At 37.8% G+C, this 22,708-nt stretch overlaps 1 protein-coding gene across 6 annotated transcripts in view; it reads left to right on the top strand.

The window, feature by feature from the left end:
• The window catches only part of LOC139965474 (uncharacterized), a 172,637-nt gene that overhangs the window by 39,587 nt on the left and 110,342 nt on the right, over window positions 1-22,708 (top strand). For 2 of the 6 annotated variants that reach the window (XM_071967872.1, XM_071967871.1), the window contains exons 1-3: window positions 14,209-14,694; window positions 21,294-21,377; window positions 22,495-22,543. The gene's annotated coding sequence lies outside the window, so the exon portion shown is untranslated. Of the gene's footprint in view, window positions 1-14,208; window positions 14,695-21,293; window positions 21,378-22,494; window positions 22,544-22,708 lie in introns of those variants that run through there. The other 4 variants (XM_071967870.1, XM_071967867.1, XM_071967865.1 and 1 more) reach the window with 3 other exon arrangements.

Here is a 22,708-nt window from a genome sequence, read left to right as displayed (position 1 = left end):
TGATGGCACTTTTAAGCTTCCGTAGATTAGCATTGGTGTTTTAATTGTATACCGTAGAGACAATGTATACCCCAACGACGTAGCCAAGAGTTTGAAAGAGGGAGCACCTTTTGCGATTGATATGGGGGAGGGGTCTAAGGGGAGGGGTCTCCCCCTCCCCTTTGAGATATTTTTGAACAATTGAAGGTCCTTAGATGCGATCTGGTGCAATTTGTTGCCAGTTTCATCATTATCATATGATATCATATTATCAGCAGATTTTGTTTCCTGTTCGAATTCTTTTACATGTTCTTTTACATAATATACCAGAAATACATTTGACGAACTTAACTGATGGACAATATAAACTTTCATATTTTTTAAGACAGCCAGATGTGCAGTGGCGTAAAAACAAATATTGTTATCGCCGTGTATTAGCAGTGTAATAACAACAGTTTTTAAACATATTTTGCGACACTGAAAGGGGGGAGCAGTCGCTCCCCTGCTCTCCCTGGCTACGTCCCTGTATATCCTGAACTTACTTGAAGCTAGCGAACAGGGTCGACCCACCCAATAGCAAAATGAATACATAAATTATCCGAATTGAAGCTGGCGAACGTTGTATTTTTTTTAGAGTATTCAAAATCATAAAAAGTTTTGTATGGTGGAGTATAAGGATCGCGAGATACAATTTCTCAATGTGACGAGGAAATCGTGGTAAATATGACTGATTAAAGGTCAATTTTGATCGAAAATTTTATGCCACTCACAAATTAAAAGAACATATGAAAATAAGAGTGCGACAGTCAGAAAAATTAGAGTGCGACAGTCGGAAATTCCGAATTGAAGCTGTCGACAGTCGGAAATTCCGACAGTCGGAAATTCCGACTGTCGCACTCAAATTTTCCAACTATCGTCATTTTTACCAAGATTGGGGGGGTGAGACACCCCCCCACACCCCCCCTCTAGCGACGTCCCTGACAGCAGGGAGTGTCTCACTAGATAAGCCCACAATGTTTTTTTTTTTATACACGTGCTTTCACACTGTATTCGCTACAACAAAATGTGTACATGTTGTGAAAAAAAAACAAATAAATAAACAAAACGAAACGAAACGAAACGATAATGTGGTCGTTTTATGGCGTAATTATGATGTTTTATGTCAAATCGAAATGTCCTAATTTCAACTTTCATCTAAAACATATGATATCTTGCTATTAAATGGTGACGTTTTACTTTGAAGATATAGATATGTTTTTCCTTATTTATATAGCTTATTTCAGCATGAACACCTATTTGTGAGCACTTGTCACATCTCAATTACACTCGTGAGATTAGACGTGTTTGCTATATCATCCTTTCTCTTTGAGTCACTTCATTGGTATTTCTGATCTGGACTTCACTTTCTCTGTTTTTCAGATACTTTACCAGTACAGTGTACTGAGGATAATGATGTCCAGGATGTCCGTCATGATAGGAGTCTACTTGGTCATCAAATCGGTACTCCCAGGGTTCGATCAGTTCCTACAGAGTTTGGTACGCCGTCATGTTTGTTAAATGTTCATCTTATTTGCAGGATATGTAAAGCATTAAAAGATTGATCTTACCAGGATTTAAGTATCTCCATATATCATATTCCAATCAATTAGAAACTTCACTTTATATCCCTTCCTTCTCTTCCTAAATATTGGCTTCATTACAGTATAACATTACGCTAAATATCAAGTTGTTAAAGCAAACCTACTTATTAGAATTGTGTAAGGATGAAGAACCATGTCGCACTGCAATAGAAAGTTCCACGATCCATGGTTATAATTACTACGTATTATTATCATGCATATTCATTAACTGCAATATATTGAACAGCCAGTTGGCACAATTTTCCAATGCTTCACCACGTTGTTGTCTTATATTGAACAGCCGTTTTTAAAATTTATCAAATATAAGCGAGGTGTCCATAATGCTCACAACGTCAATGCGATTGCTTTGAAGCGGGAACTGAAAGTACATCAATACTAAATATTGTCCCAGCTGAGTGATATTAAATAAAATGCAGCACTTCTCTTACACTCTGTACAGAAGTTATCTGTACACAGAAGACTGGTCACTCATCCTTCTCTTTAAATACATTAACGAGGTAGTTAGATATTTTACTTAAAAGAAGGAAGGTCACCTGGCATTTATTTTTATCTGGTCGTGATAATTTCTGTTTTAAATCCGTTTCTGGCTGGTCGTCAAGATTTGGTCCCACTTGATATTCAGAATTGTCTATGGTCAGAAAGGTTCAGCCTTCAGCCCATCAATGTAACAGTTTTAATAGAAAGAAAGCTTCAATTCAAGCCAGTGGTAGTATATTTAATTCAAGTACTTCCGGGTACTTCGGGTTTCGAGTACCAAGTGGCTAGTCAGATTACTGTTTTTAATAATCCGAGTACCGAAATGGAGTACTTTTTCATCCGGCTTCTTTTTCGAATTCCATATACAAAGGCCGTTATGTTCATGTTCAAAGATCGTTATTGTAAGCAAACGAATATTAATAACCCGACATCGTTGTCTTTGATTTGTTGTAGATGAGTTAATTTCAACTAACCGTTGTTTATCTGAAAATGGAGGCTTGGTCACCCATCCCGCCGACAACCATTGCATCAATTAAAGTGGATTTTGGATTTTCTGAAATTTACAAAAAGGAATGAACCAGATGGAGAGGAACATAAAGCCTACAACATGTTACAGTTTAATCATTTTATTTTGTAGTACTGTTCATGAGGGTGACGTCATCTTGCCTCGTTTCCGTTATAGTATTGTGTAGTATTGTAGTGAAATGCACGTTTGTCTGTAATATATTTCCTATCTGTGTGTGCACAGGATGTATTGTTTACATTTATATTTGTTCAGTACATAGACTATACCCATGCATGCATTTATGATGCCTATGTGAGCCTTGAACACCAGTGGTACTTCAAAACAAAGTCAGTTTGTCTGATCTATAACAGAAGGCTCCCCCACCCCCACGTACGTCCCCACATGAAGGGCCTCTCCAACCCACATGCGAGTTTCTAAAGTAGTCCAAAAAGAATGGTTGCCTAGGACCAAGTTTTATAATCGATTTCTACAAACTTACATTGTTGTTATTGATTACAAATTTTGACAGTGTTTTGTTATTTACGGTGGTGTCTGCAAACTATCGTCCACTTAGAGACCCTGGCGAGATATGAGCAATGCTTACAGGCATTTTCAAACACTTATATCTAATAGCATTATAGCTGCTAAATTATATCCCCAAGTCACTGCTTACAATGGTTTGAACTTTTTCAAATTTCCTCCAAAACAGTGATTTTTAGATAATTTTAATGTTCTGAAATCTTGTCATAATAGGGGAACTTGTTCTTTTTTAATTGTAAGTTTTTGCTTTGCTTTGTATAATAAGATATTTTTCTTCAAATTCTGTGTAATCAACAAAGTTTGTTGTGACATTTCAAGGTCATCATTCAGTACGTATTTGTCTACAAGCGTAAAAGTTAACTATATAAATTAATATCCTGGTACATGGCTGGTTCAGACAATTATGGATTTCCGAGTAGAAAAGACTGGGTCAGAATAAACTGATTTAAGTTGGAAAATGAGTGACCATTATTTACTAAACTATTTAGTGAAAATTCAGATCACCAGTGTAAGTTTTTATCTCAAGTAATCTGCCGTGTCAGTCTTAACTGAAGTATGTATATTATAGTCCTAACATTACATTTTGGTTTACTGTATATACGCCAAATATGCAGCTGAAATATAGACAATGGTGATGATGTGTGGTGTCTGCTATGTTGTTTGTACTCCTGAGTCCTTAATTTTTCTTGTAATGTGAATTTGTGATATTTCTAGTTACGATGACCACTAGTAGGTCTCAGGAATGAGTAATCCACAGCACAAATGTGTAGACATATATGGCCTTGAGGCGTCGAGGTATTGGCTGCTATTTGCAACCGAATAATTGGGACTACTATCTTCTTTGGAAATGCAGACAACAAGGCGGAGGGGGGGGGGGGGGGGGTGGGGAGGGGGAGACACCATTAACTTGAGTAACTACGCTCATGTGTTTTCTTTTTTCTTTTTCTTTTTGTTTTCTTTTTCCTTTTCTTTACATAGAGTCCTCTACTTTGTTAAGCCATCTGAAGGTTTTTTAGAGGATTCCTATCACATTGTATATATTTATGTGATGAAACAAAAAAAATCAGTCAATCAATGTGCGTATGTACTGACGACTATGAAATAGTACTTAAATGTTTGTTTGCTACTCACCCCCCCGCCACCCCACCGCCACCCCCCGCCACCCCCCCCCCCCCAATCCTACCACTCCCTTCGCTCTCCATCCCATGTCGTTCTGTTCGCCAGTATAGTCCCCACCCTGAACCAATTAAGCTAAAGCATGTTCGTGAAGTTACGAAATCTGCAGGAATGTGTCATCTGGCTGAAGTTGGCGAACAATAAGAGCGACCAATAGTAGCGAACAATAAGAGCGACCAATAAGGGCGACCAAAAAATGCTAGAAAGTGCAAATGATACTACGGAGTTGTGTAGTGGCCTTCGTAATGGGCCATGTGGCAAAAATGATGTGTTTAAAGCAAATTGAATGATCGAATGCTTTCAATCGATTGCAATTAGGAGGGAAAGACAGGCTTTTGGACGTTCCATGCATTAAATAATTAATTATAAGAGATTCAAACCCGACAAACTCGTAATTATGGAACGGGGTATAAAATATCCCCAAAGTCAGGGAATGGCCTAACTCATTATCGTGGTAAAGCAAAATTTTAGCTCTTAAAATATCAGACCTGCCCCGAATATCAGCGAAAAGCGTAAGTTTAGGGTAAAAGATCATATATTTGGAAACAAAGCTTAATGGGAAACATGAAGAAGGGTGGGGTGAACGTTAAAGCTGACATTACACTCTACCAAAGTATGTCAACAACCGTGAGGGACGATGTCGGGCAGGGGGTTATTAACAATTAACTCGGCAACTGAAAGTAAAACATAGCATATATATATACTGTTATTTAAAACCACATCTGGCAAACAAATAAAATCTGTAACTCAGTATCATTGGGGAGCAAAAACGTAGCTGACGTCACCAGCTATCACCCTATACCAACAAACCTCGGGGGACGGTATCATTTAGGGTGTTATTAACACCCAAACTCGACGTAAAGTCGCATTTACAGTTTAAATACGGTTTTTCAACACGATTTTTGGCTAACAAATCAAATCTGTAACTCAGTATCATTGGGGTCCCCATGGTAGCTGACGTCACCCTCTATCACCCCATACCAACAAACCTCGGGGGACGGTATCATTTATGGTGTTATTAGCACCCAAACTCGACGCAAAGTCGCATTTACAGTTTATATACGGTTTTTCAACACAATTTTTGGCTAACAAATCAAATCTGTAACTCAGTATCATTGGGGTCCCCAAAGTAGCTGACGTCACCCTCTATCACCCTATACCAACAAACCTCGGGGGACGGTATCATTTATGGTGTTATTAACACCCAAACTCGACGCAAAGTCGCATTTACAGATTATATACGGTTTTTCAACACGATTTTTGGCTAACAAATCAAATCTGTAACTCAGTATCATTGGGGTCCCCATGGTAGCTGACGTCACCCTCTACACCCCATACCAACAAACCTCGGGGACGGTATCATTTAGGGTGTTATTAACACCCAAACTCGACGCAAAGTCGCATTTACAGTTTAAATACGGATTTTCAACACGATTTTTGGCTAACAAATCAAATCTGTAACTCAGTATCATTTGGGTCCCCATGGTAGCTGACGTCACCCTCTATCACCCCATACCAACAAACCTCGGGGGACGGTATCATTTAGGGTGTTATTAACACCCAAACTCGACGAAAAGTATCATCTACAGTTTAAATACGGTTTTTCAACACGATTTTTGGCTAACAAATCAAATCTGTAACTCAGTATCATTGGGGTCCCCATGGTAGCTGACGTCACCCTCTATCACCCCATACCAACAAACCTCGGGGTACGGTATCATTTATGGTGTTATTAACACCCAAACTCGACGCAAAGTCGCATTTACAGTTTAAATACGGTTTTTCAACACAATTTTTGGCTAACAAATCAAATCTGTAACTCAGTATCATTGGGGTCCCCAAAGTAGCTGACGTCACCCTCTACACCCTATACCAACAAACCTCGGGGGACGGTATCATTTAGGGTGTTATTAACACCCAAACTCGACGCAAAGTCGCATTTACAGTTTAAATACGGATTTTCAACACGATTTTTGGCTAACAAATCAAATCTGTAACTCAGTATCATTGGGGTCCCCATGGTAGCTGATGTCACCAGCGATCACCCCATGCCAACAAACCTCGGGGGACGGTATCATTAATGGTGTTATTAACACCCAAACTCGACGCAAAGTCGCATTTACAGTTTATATACGGTTTTTCAACACGATTTTTGGCTAACAAATCAAATCTGTAACTCAGTATCATTGGGGTCCCCATGGTAGCTGACGTCACCAGCTATCACCCCATACCAACAAACCTCGGGGGACGGTATCATTTAGGGTGTTATTAACACCCAAACTCGACGAAAATTTTCATCTACAGTTTAAATACGGTTTTTCAACACGATTTTTGGCTAACAAATCAAATCTGTAACTCAGTATCATTGGGGTCCCCATGGTAGCTGACGTCACCCTCTATCACCCCATACCAACAAACCTCGAGGGACGGTATCATTTATGGTGTTATTAACACCCAAACTCGACGAAAAGTATCATCTACAGTTTAAATACGGTTTTTCAACACGATTTTTGGCTAACAAATCAAATCTGTAACTCAGTATCATTGGGGTCCCCAAAGTAGCTGACGTCACCCTCTATCACCCCATACCAACAAACCTCGGGGGACGGTATCATTTATGGTGTTATTAACACCCAAACTCGACGAAAAGTATCATTTACAGATTATATACGGTTTTTCAACACGATTTTTGGCTAATTAATCAAATCTGTAACTCAGTATCATTGGGGAGAAAAAACGTAGCTGACGTCACCCTCTACCACCCCTTCCCAACAAACCACGGGGGACGGTATCATTTAGGGTGTTATTGACACCTAAACTCGACGCAAGCTATCCGATTTATATTCAGTGTAGAGAGAATGTGTCTCACATTATAGAAAGAAGAGAAATTAATTGAGAAAGCCGTAAATTAAAATGAAGTTAGGAAAGCTATGATTTTTTTACGGAATACCGTTTATTATATACAAAGATACATAAGTATAACTTAAAATGGCCCTACTCATATAGTATCGTTGAAATGAAGTAACAAGAAACTTCCCCGATCAGTATATCCGGACCAATTCGGAATAGATTGTAGTGTCAGTGTACAGTCACATTTCACCGTATTACAAGAGTTAGTCAAAATATAGTTAATATGTCTCCAAACTTCATTCAGTATGTGTGTAGAAGTTTATCGATATGCAACCGCAATGGAGAATAGAAGGCTTAGCGATGTTGTATTCCTTTTAAATACCAAAGGAATTAATCGCCGTGAACTAAAGATGGATTTATTTGACAGACAACAAAATCAAGTCGACAGTATAAGCAAATTGTGAAAGTTCAGGCCCGATTTTCCTAAAATGGGATCCATAGAACCAATTTGAGATAACATGTGATGGGTAGTCTAATGACAATGATCCAACTGTAAATTTGGTTTAGACAAAATATCATATAAATTGGTTAGCGATAAATGTTATCATGGCATTTTTCTCGAATTGTCTTCAATCAACCTAATTGCATATAAGCATGTGAATTGTTTTAAGACGTTGGACCACCGAGTTGCAAACACGATGATCAAATCCATGGTTTTTGGTTTTTCTCTCAAATACGTTTGCGTTAAAGCATCAATTCCGTCACAGGATATGACGTATCTGACTCCCTTGTTCAAATTGTGCCGAAAAAAATTATTTTATAAATGACTGGTTAAAGTGCAAAAAAAAAGAATAAACGGCTCATGATTCGAAATACATAAATTAACCTAATATATTGACTCGATATCTGGCATTTAACATTGACAGCATATATACAATATGTTTCTTGTATATAATAAGGGGAATGTATATATCAAGTATGGCTTTCAATCAAGGTTTACTTACTGTATAAGTAGTTGAGATATTTTCATATTTTCAACAATGTTAAGATGATGATTTGATTGTGTACCAGTTTTTGCAATCAACGCATAACGGCCAAAACTACGTGAAAAGCAGCTGGGCTGATATCTTTTCAAGTTATACGTACATTTCATGAAGTTTTAAGTTGCATTGACTTTTTTAGTTACACATACACACAACAAATAAACAACAAACAAACGAAGACAAACTCCACATGAATCTTCATAGATCTTCCGGCATTCAGCAGTAAGCTGATAAGAACCTAATTCTTCAATAGACATGCAACAAACGACAAGTAATGAAATTAATATCTAAGTAGAAGAGAAGAGAAAAGACCATGACTTTTTAAGCAAATTACAGGGTATACTAATTATGGATTACCTTCTTGAGCTATAAAAAAATTGAAAGTTTATTGAAATATTTAGTCATATTTCTTTTAAAAACAACTTTTATTGCTGAAGAAAATCACAGTGTTGTACACAAAATCGCAAATTTGGGCCCCGGATGACCGTTGGCCCCAAATTCTTACCACTACTGTTCAAGTAACACTATGACCAACATTCTTCATAATCCAATGCAAACTGCACGAAAAGAACCTTCGGTAGTTACATACAACTTACTGCAAAAGATAAGTAGATGATCTTTGACATCCATATTTTAAACTCACCATAATTATGTCTCCATATTAAGTGAACACTATGACCCAGCATGGTGATCACCAGGGTTGTCACCACGCCGGGCGGCGCCGGACGGTGCTACCCAGCTCTCAAAATTTCCGCCCAGTACTCAAGGTCAATTTCAGCCTTACCGCCCGGCACAAATTAGCCTACAGTACCGCCAATAAGCAACTTGGTAAAGATTGGCGCGATTCAGTGCAAAACGCAGCTTATCTGTAATTAACCATGCTCCAAATAAAGGAACGCTTCTTTCCCCGCACTCCAAATAAAGGAACGCAAATTCCCCTCGCTCGCTATTCACCACCGACACAATGGGAGTGAACCGATCGATACAACGCTATTCATAGCGTGGAGGTAGCGTAAACCGATCGCTTGTAACCAACACACGTTATATGCAATTGTTTATTGTAAACATCCAGAGTAGGCCTACGAGCACGAGTACGAAGTTTACGAACTTTGACTGAAAGAAAGTTTTAAACGAGAATAGTTTCATGTTGAAGGGCAAAACCTTTTTATACATGTTTATTTTATTCCCCGATATGTTCTGGTTACCAGAAGTAATAAAAAGCAAGAAGGAAACTTCGTGCCTTATCCTTTCGGGGTTACATATCATTTTTAGTAGTAACATTAGGCCTCGCGTTTTGTGTGGACTTTAGGCACATTAGGCTAGGAAACGTTGCACTGAGTACTGTTCAAAAAACATGTCGAGACAAGACTCGGTGCATTGGATACTGTTCGCTGTTTAGCTATGTAGAGACGTTCCACTGCCAATCGTTTCTTGGCGATTTGCCAAGTTTAACTATAAGAACAAGTGTTTCACGCACATTGTAAGAATGTTGTACAGTACTGTAGCATGCAAATCATCAGACGACAGCCTGCTGTACCAATGATTTCCCGCGTACACTGCCGTGCAGGTAAAATGTGAATTCCTTTTTGGGGGGATTTAATGGTCATGCATACTAAATGAGAACAATGTGCATTTGGAACAATAACACTGGGGTGAGTGATGAGGGGCTCAAAAAGATCCCAGGAAAATTCAGTGATCCACATGAAAAAACAAAGGTATCTCAGAAGAATTTTGAGGATCAAAACCCTTTCTAAATGCCACCATTTTGCATGTAGGCACCATCAGGATTTGAAAATTTTTCAAAAGGGGAGGGGGACACCCCCTCCCTTTATACCCCTCTCCCAGGGCGCGGATCACTGTCACAAATTACCCGGCTCTAAAAATGGTCTGGTACGTGACAACCCTGGTGATCACCCATATACGAGAAGCATTTTGAGTGTGTTCACACAATTAACTCAGATGACCTCTGTATAACCTTTGGCATAAACTTACTAAACACCCATATGACCCACTACTCAAGGACACTATGATCAAGTTTGGTCATCTTTCATTGATGTGTACACATGCTCTAACTTCACTGGAATGAAAATTTAAAAAATAGCTCTTTCGACTTTTAACTATTGGTGTATCATTTAGAGAGACCTGAATCCAGGTCAACAAAACGTACCTACACAAGTCTGTGTAATCAACAACCGATGAAACCTCAAGTTTTTTGTTTCAGTCACTATCGGTTTAATCCGTACTATACCGTTAACCAACTCCTTTAAAGGGCATAATCAACAGGCATGCAGTTACCTAAATCTTGTTTTCTATCGTCGGCTAAATTCTTCAATCTCCTTTTATGTTCCAACAAAGGTACCCTCGTGATGTTTCAGAAGACATATATTGGATATAAAGGGATCAACTTGTATTTTATAAGTTACAAACGTCATATAATGAACAAAGGGTGTATGCGTGTTCCCTTTAAAGTGCACTCAACCAATGATAATGTTTCTCTACCACTGATCTAACAACTGCTGAATACAGATCTGATAAGATACACTCACCATCAAAAATACAAAAGCAGGAGCACTAATTCAATTAGTACATTTGTATCCATGCATGATAAGGTTATTTATCCCAGGTTGTGATGATCACTCTTGTTCCATGTTCTGAAGTTGCCCTTCATGAATTTTGAATATGTATTAACCAGGTAATAACGCCAGGGTTCTCGCCAGTCCGATTTAACCGGGCGGGGCTCCAGGTTTGAATTTGATTTTGGCTCTCGCCGATCGGTTCGAAAGTTGTGCGCCCTAGCTGTTTGAAAGTTGGGTGCCTGGTTTTATAGCTGTTATAAATAATCAACGTTAGCAAGTACTACTGAAACATTTTGACATTTTTAATGTGAATAAAACCATCGACTAAATATTCACACTTTTCAGTTCACTCTTCCTATTCCCAACTGCAACCACGGCAAATAACACATTCCAGGTATCACGTAAGCGCTTCAGTATAGTGATATCGCGACACAAACGATCCCTGCTTTTACACAGCAAAAGGTTGCGAACGAAGTTTGTGTTTTCTGGGTACTGAGAGATGCCAGAATGTTTGTATTTAAACATCGTACATAACCTAAACCAGGGCAGGAAAAAAATGAAGTCACAACTGAATCACCGTGACACACACAAAAAAAATAGTCATTCAGTTTATGTAGCAGTTTATGTAATGTTGACTCTAGTCAATGGTCAGTTGACTATCTTTCTTTATACTGTAGAGTATAACTAACAGCAATGTCCAGGTTATTGCCATACATTTGAAAAGTTAAGAAATCATAGCTTTGTAAAGTAGCGCGAATTTCAAGTGGCTTGGCTGCTGGAAGAATCACCAAGACCAGTTTATTTTGTCTTTATTATTCGGCAGTCATGTATAACTCTAAGTTATTGAAAAATATTTGAGCATTTATAAATCATAGCTCGAAAAAAGTCAATTTCAAGCAGTTTGCCTACTTAAAAAAGACGAAAATCGCGGAGCTTCCGGGGGCTTAGCCCCTTGGACCCACACAACGAACTTTGCCCCTTGACCACACGCCGAGAGTGCGATCGCTACGCTACGCGATCGCGCGGATACCTTTGGCATCCGAATTGATCATCGGCACTTGAGACCACCCGGTTTGACAAAAAAGCGGGCGAGAACCCTGCAGGTTTTAAGTTTAATGACAAATTCAAAAAGTAAGATTGATTTGTAAGCCAAAAACTGTGTTGAAAAACCGTATACTAACGGTTGATGAGACTCTGCCTCGAGTTTGGGTGTTAACACCCTAAATGATACCGTCCCCCGATTTTTGTTGGCATGGGGTAATAGAGGGTGACGTCAGCTACCATGGGGACCCCAATGATACTGAGTTACAGATTTGATTTGTTAGCCAAAAATCGTGTTGAAAAACTGTATATAAACTGTAGATGATACTTTTCGTCGAGTTTGGGTGTTAATAACACCATAAATGATACCGTCCCCCGAGGTTTGTTGGTATGGGGTGATAGCTGGTGACGTCAGCTACTTTGGGGACCCCAATGATACTGAGTTACAGATTTGATTTGTAAGCCAAAAATCGTGTTGAAAAACCGTATATAAACTGTAAATGAGACTTTGCGTCGAGTTTGGGTGTTAATAACACCCTAAAAGATACCGTCCCCCGAGGTTTGTTGGCATGGGGTGCTAGTGGGTAACGTCAGCTACTTTGGGGACCCCAATGATACTGAGTTACAGATTTGATTTGTTAGCCAAAAATCGTGTTGAAAAACCGTATATAAACTGTAGATGATACTTTTCGTCGAGTTTGGGTGTTAATAACACCCTAAATGATACCGTCCCCCGAGGTTTGTTGGTATGGGGTGATAGCTGGTGACGTCAGCTACTTTGGGGACCCAAATGATACTGAGTTACAGATTTGATTTGTTAGCCAAAAATCGTGTTGAAAAACCGTATTTAAACTGTAGATGAGACTTTGCGTCGAGTTTGGGTGTTAATAACACCTTAAATGATACCGTACCCCGAGGTTTGTTGGCATGGGGTGCTAGTGGGTAACGTCAGCTACTTTGGGGACCCCAATGATACTGAGTTACAGATTTGATTTGTTAGCCAAAAATCGTGTTGAAAAACCGTATTTAAACTGTAGATGATACTTTGCGTCGAGTTTGGGTGTTAATAACACCTTAAATGATACCGTCCCCCGAGGTTTGTTGGTATGGGGTGATAGCTGGTGACGTCAGCTACCATGGGGACCCCAATGATACTGAGTTACAGATTTGATTTGTTAGCCAAAAATCGTGTTGAAAAACCGTATTTAAACTGTAGATGATACTTTGCGTCGAGTTTGGGTGTTAATAACACCTTAAATGATACCGTCCCCCGAGGTTTGTTGGTATGGGGTGATAGAGGGTGACGTCAGCTTCTTTGGGGACCCCAATGATACTGAGTTACAGATTTGATTTGTTAGCCAAAAATCGTGTTGAAAAACCATATATAAACTGTAAATGAGACTTGGCGTCGAGTTTGGGTGTTAATAACACCTTAAATGATACCGTCCCCCGAGGTTTGTTGGTATGGGTTGATAGCTGGTGACGTCAGCTACCATGGGGACCCCAATGATACTGAGTTACAGATTTGATTTGTTAGCCAAAAATCGTGTTGAAAAACCGTATATAAACTGTGAATGAGACTTTGCGTCGAGTCTGGGTGTTAATAACACCTTAAATGATACCGTCCCCCGAGGTTTGTTGGTATGGGGTGATAGCTGGTGACGTCAGCTACGTTTTTGCTCCCCAATGATACTGAGTTACAGATTTGATTTGTTAGCCAACAGTATATATATGCTACGTTTTACTTTCAGTTGCCGAGTTAATTGTTAATAACCCCCTGCCCGACATCGTCCCTCACGGTTGTTGGCATACTTTGGTAGAGTGTAATGTCAGCTTTAACGTTCACCCCACCCTTCTGCATGTTTCGCATTAAGCTTTGTTTCCAAATATGTTATCTTTTACCCCAAACTTACGCTTTTCGCTGATATTCGGGGCAGGTCTGATATTTTAAGAGCTATAATTTTGCTTTACCACGATAATGAGTTAGGCCATACCCTGACTTTGGGGATATTTTATACCCCGTTCCATAATTACGAGTTTGTCGGGTGTGAATCTCTTATAATAAATTAGTTAATGCATGGAACGTCCAAAAGCCTGTCTTTCCCTCCTAATTGCAATCGATTGAAAGCATTCGATCATTCAATTTGCTTTAAACACATCATTTTTGCCACATGGCCCATTACGAAGGCCACTACACAACTCCGTAGTATCATTTGCACTTTCTAGCATTTTTTGGTCGCCCTTATTGGTCGCTCTTATTGTTCGCTACTATTGGTCGCTCTTATTGTTCGCCAACTTCAGCCAGATGAATGTGTCAGTGTGCCTGGCATATTTGAAGTGACCAATTTGGTGAGTTCCTTATAAGCACTGGGCAATTTGTTATGATGTAATCGTAACAATTCCCAAACAGTGGTGGAGAACTGACAAATATCCTTGTAGCCCTTCCAATCTAAAAACAAATTGTCAACAAACTGGATACAGACCGTTTCTTCCATCCCTAGAGTGAACCTTTTAAATCATGAGTGGAGTTATTCGTTTAATTTCAACCAAAAGAGAGTGGTCGAAGAAATTGAGAGGAAAAATAATCGTTAGAGAAAACCGTAAGAAAGTTTATGCTCGTAAGAAATCTACGTGTACTAGTTTAGCGAAACCTGTTAGAACCGGCGCATAACGTATGGAATGAAAGGTCTAGTGCAAGTTGTGCAAATAACCAGTACAAAGTATCTCAACTTAATAATTCAAGGTACAATACAAACTGTCATCACTTGCAATCATCGGTTTTCAGCACATGTTCGGCAATACAAGGCAGAGCAAGGAACCAAGTCAGAAGATATGAAGGCCAACTTTACCACTTCAACATCAACTTGGTATGCAATGTTATGCATTAAGTCTCACACTCCTGCAGTTTGTAAATACTGTAGTTGTAATGTAGTTTCATCATTTTCATGCATGCAAAATTGCCAATGGTTTACAGTATGCATTCATGTGTGTAAATACAGTATTGTTGTAGTGGCATTCACGGTATCATAGGCTAACACTGGCACAAGCAAATGTACGTATTGTCTGTAATTTGAAAAATTAGAAACAGAAATGATGACGGATACACAGTGAACACTAAATATGGTCAGACATTCCACTGCCAGGGAAGAGCTAACGAGTCAAGACTATTTATAAATGTGTCATTCTAATGGCTATATCAGCTACAGAAAACTGTGTGAGAGAGAGCCAGCTATATTATGTAATGCTATCATTTATAATACTATGCATACAGTAGTGGTTACACACAACACATGTACAGTTATGAACGAAAGCTCAATGCTCTTGCCCAGTACCCACACATACTCATGATAAATGTTGTGGATATTAAACAATTTTCTTGTCTGAAATTTTCATTTCTTTGAACTGTGTAAATAAGCCAAAATTCTGACAATATTGTCATAAAGTTATAGTTATCATGAAAAGATTGTTTAGTGAAAGTAGAAGTGGAGTTTGTATGTATAATGAGGCTTTAAAGTTTGATTACCATAAACTTATGCAGGTCACATCAAAGATCTTTCAAGAACTATTTGACACAGGATGCAATTAGATCTTATATAAGAGTCATTGGGAAAGTTTCCAGTTGAAAGTTTCAGAAATTTATGTATATAAGCATATATTTGATACTGGAGAGATTTTATGTCCCTTTTTTCATTTTGCTGAAATTTCCATTCATCATACCCCTTTGCTTGTATTTCCCTTTTCAATGGCTGTGTCAATATACCATCAGATATCATTGATAGTTTATATTCATCCATAAATTGTGGGGATGCGAAATTATGAGGGTTTTACTGCAAAAATTGGCCTAATTTTGGACACCAAAGTGTGACATTATGAAAATGGCTGTAATTGAGATGCACTTTTCTTAGTTTTTCCCATATTATTATGCCTTGAGTTTGCATTTTCTATTCAAGTGAAAGCAGAGCTTCAATTACACTTGCAAATTTCAGTCACCCATGCTCATCAACTGCTGAAAAATAAAGATCTTCATCTTTGTTAACGTACATATTTTTGGTGTCCTCCTGCATCACATACGTTAACTGGTGGCAACTTTTCATGATCATAACCTAATCACACACTGCACAGTAGTGTACTAGGGATTGCAAGTCCCAGAAACTCACTACTCATGCTGAGAATAGGTCTAATGGCATCTCAGAGGACAAATTCATTCAAAAATACATGCGAAAAAAACTTGTTATTGGTTGTTAAACTGTACAAATTGTTCGGTGTCCTCAACATAACGTACGTTAAATGGGCATTATTTCACTATCAACTGATAGTTTTGAATATCAAAACATTTTTAACTGATCAACACCCCACATACACTGATAGTAAACAATTCTTTCACTGCTAGTAGTTCAATTCCTCTGTATCAGTCACAATTTGTGTGTGGTGTCCTCATTTCTAGCCTGCATAACATACGTTAACTGTGAAAATCTATTTTAGGCCCATGTCAGGAATTCTCACAGAATATTCAACTCACTTAATTTTCACCATGTTTGAAATAGAATTAAACTATTTCCATCATCCAATGAGTCTAAAACATGGTTTTGGAACATCTGTTAACGTATGTGATGGTGTCTCAATTTTTGGTGTCTTCATAACATACGTTAACAATATGCACTTTGAATGTAAATTATTGAGAAGACTGAGAACTTCCATGCTAAGAAACACATCATTCCATGTAGTTCTAAGGTACTCTATCTAACTAGTTGATGAAATTTGTCATTGAGCCAGTGGCTAAGTTCTATAACTCCAAATTCCTGTTGTGTTGTTAACGTATGTTATGGTGTCCTAAATGATCAGCCTCATTAACTTACAATGGAATGTGATAAGAACTTCAATTTTTTTTTTGTGTCATAAGATATCATTTAACATTGCTCATATATATTCCCCTTCACTTTAATTGAGAAGGGGCTATGTTTATAGACAACTGTAGGACACCGAGTAACATACGTTAACATCATCACTTGTCCTTTTTATTTGCCTCACATCCACCTTTCTTAATACTGTATTATCTTTTAACATTACTAATTGTGTTCGACATTCACCGGAGAACCAGAATCAGCACTCAAATAGATACCTTTGTGTAATTCATTTTTGAACATGCATGTCACACTTTAGTAACCCAGTATCAAATAATGACTTATATATAGAACATGCTCAACTTGCATTAATGCTGGTTTACTCCAGCAGTAATTTGTGCAAGTGGTTTATGTATCAGAATGGATTATGAAAATATACACTCTAATGTACATAGCAAACTTAGAGTATGCTTTTAATCTTATAGATACCAAGCCTAATCCTTTAAATAGGAGGTTGCTAGTTCCCATCTTCAAGAACATTTCACTTGGGTTTATAAATGAGATTTAGCCTCTAAAACTTAAGAAAAAAAAAACAAGGAGCATGTTGAACAGTTAAGTATTCATCTAGTTGAGTCCACATTTAAATTGTTCATTTTATCGTGTTCTGGTATCATTTTAGCCATGCCATTTAATATTAGAGTGTGGTTGAATACATTTCTCAAACTTTCTACGTACAATCAGGCATTTAAATTTTAATTCCGTTTTTAGCATGGAACAGAATTGTACAGGAACATACCAAAAATGTGCATGTGTATTATTGTATGGTATTTAGTAGTATTTACACGGGTCCAAAAATCGGGAACCGGGTACCCGAGGGCCGTTACTCGTCGGGTACCCGGGTACCCGGGAAGATCACTATACATACATACATACCCGGAAAAAATTGTTTACCCTCGTGTATCACGATTTTCAAGAAATTACATATCGGATGATGTAATAAATGCATTATATTCTCTACTGACAATGTTTTCATGTTCAAATACGTAGACCTGTGTAAGATAAGGTGTAAAACCTTCCTCAATAATTTTTTTTTTTTTTTCTTTCATTAACTTGTTAATAAATTAATTATTTAATTATAATTAGCATTACTACTAACATCGCACTGCCGCCGCTGCTTTTGCTTGCTCGTGCACGTCCATTGGATCAAACCATATAAATATCCATTTAGCTCTTAAACAGTTGTTACTACTACTACTATCTATTATGCAGGCCCAGGGTTCGCATTAGCCGCGAGATTGCGCGATTCCCGCAATTTGATCGCATTTGGAAAAAAACGATTAGTAAAAAGCAACTTGCGATTACTGTTTTTTAGTTATCCCGTCTATAATCCATAAACATCTCTTAAAATTCCTTGCCAGCCTTTACTTTTATGAAATAAACGAATGAATAATTAATAATTTCTTCCACATGGTAGTCTAAAATCAGCACCAAACACCGCCTCCTTCAAGTTAATTAAACCATTAGCCAGCTTGGAGGACTGCACGTTAACAGCCACATCAGGGGCGATTTGTGCAGTATCACACCAAGACCAAGACCAAGAATGAGAAATCTAGCTAAGCCTAACCATCTGTTTATTTGCTGAAGTTGTGACGCAGTTATAAGACATCCATGGAATATTTTCGTTATTGCAACATTATGTTCGACCACATGGTTGCCTAACACCACACTAAGTCAATAGGGGTAATCTAGCCTAGCCATCTGTTTATTAGCAAAAATTGTGACGCAGTTACAGTGTAAGATATCTATGGAAAGCTTTCGTTTTTGCTGTTATCTTCGACCTCATGGTAGCCTAACAACACACTAAGTCAATGGGAAATCTGCCTAACCATCAGTTTGCAATTTTTTTTTTTATACAATCACACTTTGCGTAGGATTCGGGTAATAAATTAGGAACCGGGTAGTATCGCGTTGGGTGGGTTCCTTCGTTATTGCTGTTATCTTCGACCGCATTGTAGCCTAACCCCAGGAAAAAATTTACCTCAAATTTACCGCGGTAACATACCACACTTTTACCCCGGTAAAACCGGGGTAAAAACGTGGTAAATTTGTTGTACATTACCGCGGTGTTTTGGCCCTATGGACGCGGTAAACCGCGGTTTACCGCAGTAAATTACCACAAATTTACCATGGTTTTACCTCACTTTTACCCCAATTTACCACGGTGTTACCATACTTTTACCGCGCTTTTACTACACTTTTACTACGCTTTTACCCCAAATTTACCACAGTTTTACCGTTCTTTTACCCCAATTTTACCGTATATTTACCACGCTTTTACCAGTTAACCGTTCTTTTACCCCAATTTTACCATAGATTTACCACGCTTTTACCTTAGTTTTACCTCAATTTACCATACTTTTACCACGCCCTTACCACATTTTACCCCAATTTTACCGTAGATTTACTACGCTTTTACCTTAGTTTTACCTCAGTTTACCATGATTTTACACTAATTGCAGGACAGTTTTACCTTACATTGCAATGAGCATGATTTTGTCCTTATTTCAATTAGCATGTACACCATATATTCCTTTGAATTTCACCCATCAGTGTACTGTATTATGATTTGGCTATATGCTGTTACCCTTATTGTAATGGTTGTATGCCTGACATATAAGTCCTCAGTTGTAGAATGCATCAGTTTTTAATTCATCAAATCCATGGAGGTTTCACACATGAGAAAGCTTTGTTGAATTTCATTTAGCTGGTATGATTCCTGACTCTCTTCTTTTGACTAGATCGGTAGTCCAGATTGGACTTTTGATCTCTTATTGTCCTCAAAGACTTGTTTTAAATGGAAAGAGTACTCTGAACATAATTACATAGACTTGTCAAGTCACTTATTGGACCTGACAGAGAATACCCAAATCTGAGGACACTGATTGGTCAATTTTTGTGTGCCACAGTGTTGAGGCACAGAACCTATGCCTTATGTGTGCTAGTTTATATAGTTCTTTTTTCATTTTAAAGGCTTTTAGGTTCTCCCTAATAATGAAAAAAGAATTAATTGTTGTCTCCTCTCAAATATATCAGGGATTCCATGAAGGAATTCTCTATGTATCTATCCTCTGCTTGTTTTTTTTTAGGAAAAGAGATGCATACTATAACATATAAGAATAGCAGTTTGTCTCTCTTCTTTATTCAACTCATATCCACAGGTAATTTATATTGCCAACATTAAGATATGAGTAGAACAAAAGGTTTGTCATATCAGTATTGCAAAAATATGGGACAAAATCATGGAAAAATTGCTGTAAATGTACCATCATGTTTCATAGTGTGACCCATATATGTTCTACTGTGGTACAATTATGGTAAATTTACCATAGTATAATTGCACCGTATAGTTTTACCCTATTTTTACTGTGGTTAATCAAGGCACAATTGTAGGAATTTCACATATGTAGTTTATGTACCATATAAACTTACCCTACTTTTACTACAGTAATATCATGGTAAAACTATGGTAAATTTACCGTAGTAAATGTACCACACTTTTACCCTACTTTTACCGCGGTAATACCATGGTAAAACTGTCGTTAATTTACCGTAGTAAATGTACCGCACTTTTACCCTACTTATACCGCGGTTATATCATGGTAAAACTGCGGTAAATTTACCGCAGTAAATGAACCACACTTTTACCCTACTTTTACCACGGTAATACCATCATTACCATGGTAAAATTGTGGTAAATTTACCGTAGTAAATGTACCACACTTTTACCGCGGTAATACCATGGTAAAACTGCGGTAAATTTACCGTAGTAAATGTACCACACTTTTACCCTACTTATACCGCGGTATAAGTAGGGTAAAACTGCGGTAAATTTACCGCGGTAAATGTACCGCACTTTTACCCTACTTATACCGCGGTAATATCATGGTAAAACTGCGGTAAATTTACCGCGGTAAATGTACCGCATTTTTACCGCAGTAATACCATGGTAAAACTGCGGTAAATGTACCGCAGTTGATTTTACCACAATTTTACCACACATTTACCCTATTTACCACACATTTACCATAGTTTACCGCGGTAAAATTAGGGTACATTTTTTGCTGGGACACCACACTAAGTCAATGGGAAATTTGCCTAACCGTCGGTTTGCCAATTTTTTTCGCGTCGGGTGGGTACCCGGGTACCCGGATAACCCGTGCAAACACTAGTACAGTATTTAGCCCCTTGATACAACCATGACATTGTCTACTGTTATGATGTGTAAAGTCAATACATTTTGGCAGCATTAATGAAAGCCATTTGAGAAGTTACATACTGTAAACCAATGTTTTCCAGATCACCTTAACTGAAACCCTGTTTTTCATTTTTTTCCTTATATCCCTTCTCAGGTTTCATCACATTGGAGTACCCAAAGAAGGAGAGTGTTCAATGCTTTACTAAGCATAATACAAAGATCTACTTTGAGCAATACCAGTTTGAAAAATATTTTGGGCATAAATGTTTAATGGGTACACTGAGCCTATTAATCTAAAACCAAAGTTTGTTACCTTTTGTGATGAGAATGTTTGCTGCGTGTAATTATTGTGTGATCTTTTTTCTTTCAGCAACTTTACAATTTTCCAGTTCTCCCAGACAATCCAACAGACAAAATCAAAATGATGAGAAACAGGAACAAAAAGATGAAGAAGGTACAGTATGGTGTCTCTCTGAATGTTGAATCTAAATCATAAAGTATTAATTCTGTTGGGAAGATACATTGATGAACATAATGATTCAGTTTTCATAATTAGCATTTTGCAAATTCTTGTCAAGTTGTTGTTTTATATTCACCACAGTGCACTGTGAGAGATTTAACTTGTATTGATACGAAAGGTAAATTTGAGGTTTCAGAAGTTAATGCCTAGTAGGTTGTTTGTAATACTTGGTCAAAATATTGTTGGATTGAGTGATTGTGTCAAATATAAAGTTTGGTCATTTGATTTGAATATTTAAATTTGAAGCAATTGCAGAGAACTGCACAGAAACTTTTTCATTCGTTTGTACACAAGAATTTGTATCATTGCCAGGTGGTCTTTCAGTTGAAGGTGCCTGATAGCCTTGTCTTTCTTTTATATAATTTTTGTCGGAGTCCAGTGGCGTATTGTGTACACCTCATGGCACTATCCAGTGGAATGAAGTCTTTGCCAAATGTGGCTCAGCTAAAACTATGCAAGCACAACAACTTATTTTGACCCAAAATTGATTAATGAAATCTGAATCAATATGTCTAGGATAAATTTATTCTAAATTTGCGTTATAGTTTTACAAACAGTTTTAATAGTTGCAATTATATCAAACAGACATGTGTGATGAAGTCATGGTAGCAGGCAGATGAGAAAATAATTGGTTAGGCTTATTTTTTTTATTCTATTGTTTTGATTTTGTAGGGGTTAATGCACTTGTGCGATGATTTGACGATAACAAGTTTCCAATGAATGTAGAGTAATAGTGCTCAACCCATTTAAGAGGAAGACAACTGGATTCAAATTGTGAACAGACAAAATAAACTGTTGTCATAGTGTATCTAGGACATCTCACCTGTCTGCTACAAGTTCACTCTTGGTACAACAATGGACCAACTGTAGCTGTTGTTATATCAAAAATTACTTGAAGGAATTACATGCTTGTTTCTTGAGATGCTTGGAGATATGTTTGCCTTTGATATTTCACGATAAAGTATAAAATACTCCCTGGACTCGTCTTTTAAGTTTTAGCTCAACTAGTTTAACTTTTGTAATGGCAATGCATCTGTCTGTCTGTCAACAGTTGTTGAAAGGCCATGCGCATGCTGTTTGATCGTTTCTTGTCGAACTTGGTGAGTTAATAACGCATATCAACAGGTTGATACTCATGCTAGCAAAAAGGAGGTCACACATCATTTGGGGTCAAAGAGCTAAAACAGTGAAATCACGCCAAAGCATACTCCTCCTTGGGTTAATGTTTGATTTTAATCAAACTTGGTCACAGTGTACAGTTATTG

The sequence above is a fragment of the Apostichopus japonicus genome, chromosome 3 (genome assembly GCF_037975245.1).
Source record: "Apostichopus japonicus isolate 1M-3 chromosome 3, ASM3797524v1, whole genome shotgun sequence".
In the NCBI taxonomy this organism is placed as follows: Eukaryota; Metazoa; Echinodermata; class Holothuroidea; order Aspidochirotida; family Stichopodidae; genus Apostichopus; species Apostichopus japonicus.
This window is presented reverse-complemented; position numbering and strand designations above follow the sequence as displayed.